General features: G+C 39.3%; 1 protein-coding gene across 4 annotated transcripts in view; it reads left to right on the top strand.

Moving 5' to 3' along the window:
- Clhc1 (clathrin heavy chain linker domain containing 1) overlaps positions 1-3,261 on the top strand; it is a 52,503-nt gene that overhangs the window by 34,056 nt on the left and 15,186 nt on the right. The window lies entirely within an intron of this gene.

Raw genomic sequence — 3,261 nt, forward strand, 5'->3', positions numbered from 1 at the left:
ATAATAATGTATAATAACAATTATATATAGTAAATATATAAGAATTACAAATGAAGTATTAGTGAAATAATATTCATTTCAGAAATTTGAACACGTACTTATAATTGAGTAACGATCTGAGAGAGCTGTAAACAGTGGGATGACCCTGGTTGAATTAGCTGTTCTTTATTTTGAATCTCATTCAAAGTAAATTTAATGTACAGGCGGTCCTCACATTGCCTCATTTCTCAGGCTTATGTCAGTCTCCATCTCCAGGCTGCGTACTGTAGTCTCAAAGTTGCAAAATGGACTCAAACAGCGATTTTAGGCCTTATTTCTCAGAAAATTGATATTTGTGGCTGTTGAATCTGATTGTTTTTCAAGCAGTGGACTGACTTTCACTTGTAATGTATTTTTCGGTTTTGTTTTTAATTAGAAAACAAATATGTCACTTGAAATGGATTTGAGGCAAATTGTGCCTCCAGCAGATTTTCTTTAAATGGCTAAACAAAGTTTAAAAAGCAAGTAGTAGTACAAAAACTAGTGCACAAGTACCTGGATAAAACATGTTCGGTAATAGTGCAACTTAAAATTATTTTTATTGTGCACATGTACATGCAATGCCCACAGAGACCAGAAAAGGGCATCAGATCCCCCTGGAACTAAAGTTATAGACAGTTGTTAGCTGCCATGTGGGTGCTGGGAACGAAACCCAGGTCCTCTGTGTCTTTCATTTTTCTTGTCAAACATTCAGGGACATCAATTCAATTGTGTTGTTACCATCTGCATCTACTTCATTAATTATGTCCTGTAACTCTGCTCCTATAGGATTCTGTCCAAGAGACCTCGTTACAGTTCCCCATTCCTTTGTTGTTAGTTTCATCACCATCCTTGTCAAATAGTGAAAAGCCTCTTTTGAATTCTGCAGTCTGCTCTTCAGTCAGTTGGTCAGCTATGCTGCAAGGGCTACTGATTTCTGAGACATGACCACATAACCACTCAGTTGGCTTGCTCCACTCAGAATCTTTCATTTTGCTTTGTTTAGTTTAGTTTTTTTTTTAAAGACTGGGTCTCACTTTGTAGGCCTGACTGACCTGGAGCTCAGTATGTACAACACACTGGCCACAGTCTCATAGAGATCTGCCGGCCTCTGCCTTCTGGGATTAAAGGCATGGGCCACCACACCGGCTGTACATATTTTTTAAGCTATTAATTTATTTTTAAAAAATTTATTATTTTTATTTTATGTGTATGCATGTATTGCCTGTGAGTGCTGGGAATGAAACCCAGGTCCTCTGCAAGAGCAGCTGGTGCTCTTAACTGCTGAGCCATCTCTCCAGCCCCAATAGTGCAACTTTTAAGTAACATGTAAGTAAATGCACTTGTGTCTTGAAATGCCTGCGGAGGACAGAAGAGGTCGTTGCATCCCCTGGAACTGGAGTTACAGACAGTTGTTAGCTGCCATGTGGGTGCTGGGATTCGAACCCAGGTCTTCTGCAAGAATAGTCAGTGTTCTTAACTGCTGAGCCATCTTTCCAGCCCGAAGCTATTAATTTCTTGATTCATTGATAAGAGCACTCCTGGCATCATCATCATCACTACCATCATCACCATCATCATCGTTATAGCTAATAGCTGGTTGTGTGCATTATTTCACTTAATCCTTAGTTGACTCTTTGAAATAGGTTTTGTTATAATATCTATTTTATAGAAAAAGCACGGGACATGGCGGCTATGAACGATCCTTTGTTCCAGGGGAATCCAAAGTCCTCTTCTGACCTCCACGGCATTGCACGACATGGGTGCACTCACATACATGCAGGCAATACACTCATACATATAAAATGAAAATAATACATAAAATATTTTTTTAAAAAAGAAAAAACTATGTTTTCACAGAGAAGCTAAGGCACACAGAGATACATAATTTGCCAGTACTTACACAGTAACAGACTCTGGCATAATAGAGGCCATTCAACCAAAATTTGTTGAGTGAATTATATATTGTATTATTAACTAAGGATACAGATTCGGTTTCTTGCTATTTTTCCATGTGAAAGAATTATACTGGTGGCTGGGTGTGATGGCACACACCTTTAATCCCAGCACTTGGGAGGTAGAGGCAGGCAGATCTCAGTGAGTTGGAGGCCAGCCTGGTCTCCATAGCAAGTCCAGGCCAGTTGTGGCTACAGGGAGACCCTAATCCACCCCCCCCGGCAAAAAAGGAATTAAAAGAATTATACAATTATATTAGTGTTTTGATATAAAGTATAGGTTTTAATTTTTATTGAATGAACTGTGGTCTCAGGTCCAGGGAAACAACCTAGGCAATAGAGTTGTTTGTCTTGTAATCATGAGGACCTGAGTCTGATCCCAGAATCTTAAAAAACAAAACAAACAAAAAAAAATCCCAAAACTAGGTATGTTGGCACATGCTTATAATCCCATAATCCCAATATTAGAGAGGTGGAGAATACCAGATCCCTAGGTTCAGTGGTTGGCCAGCCTAGTGGTCTACTTGGCAAATTCCAGTGAGAGACCATGTATCAAAAGACAAGCGGGACAGTGCCTGAGGATGATACCTTTAGCCTTCACATGCACAAACAAACATCCCTATGAGCATGCATGGGTGAACAGATACACACACACACACACACACACACACACACACACACACACACATATGCACACACATTTCTTTTGACAGCAGTATTTGTACCATATAAGTATGAGAAGCATGACTGTCATAGGTTCCTCTAATGATGTCTTGTACTCTGAAATGATTGTGCTGTAATAATTTGGGGTGTAATTCTCCCTCCTACTTAGAACCTTGCTAGTCACCCTCAGAATTTATCTAGCACTGTTATAAGATGAAAATGATAATAATTTGAGAAAACAGTGTTTGAAAAAAATCACTCTTCCTATTTTACTTTTTATTGAGAGACAACACAACTTATCAAGGTATTGTCTTTGACCTTAGGGACAGATTCAGTTTCTTAATATTTCTGACTTCATAAAGACTGTTCTTTGGGAGCTGGAGAAATGGCTCAGTGGTTAAGAGCACTGGCTGCTCTTGCAAAGGACCCAGGTTCGATTCCCAGCACCCACATGGTAGCTAACAACCATCTGTAACTCCAGTTTCAGAGGAATCCGATGCACTTTTCCTACCTCGCAGGCATTGCATGACATAGGTACACCTACCTACATGTCGGCAATACACTCATACACATAAAATAATAAATAAAAAAATGGGGGGGGTCTTTTTTTTTTTTTATGCCTGTT

Source organism: Nannospalax galili, unplaced genomic scaffold, assembly GCF_000622305.1.
Source record: "Nannospalax galili isolate Female #2095 unplaced genomic scaffold, S.galili_v1.0 scaffold286, whole genome shotgun sequence".
NCBI classification, from domain to species: Eukaryota; Metazoa; Chordata; class Mammalia; order Rodentia; family Spalacidae; genus Nannospalax; species Nannospalax galili.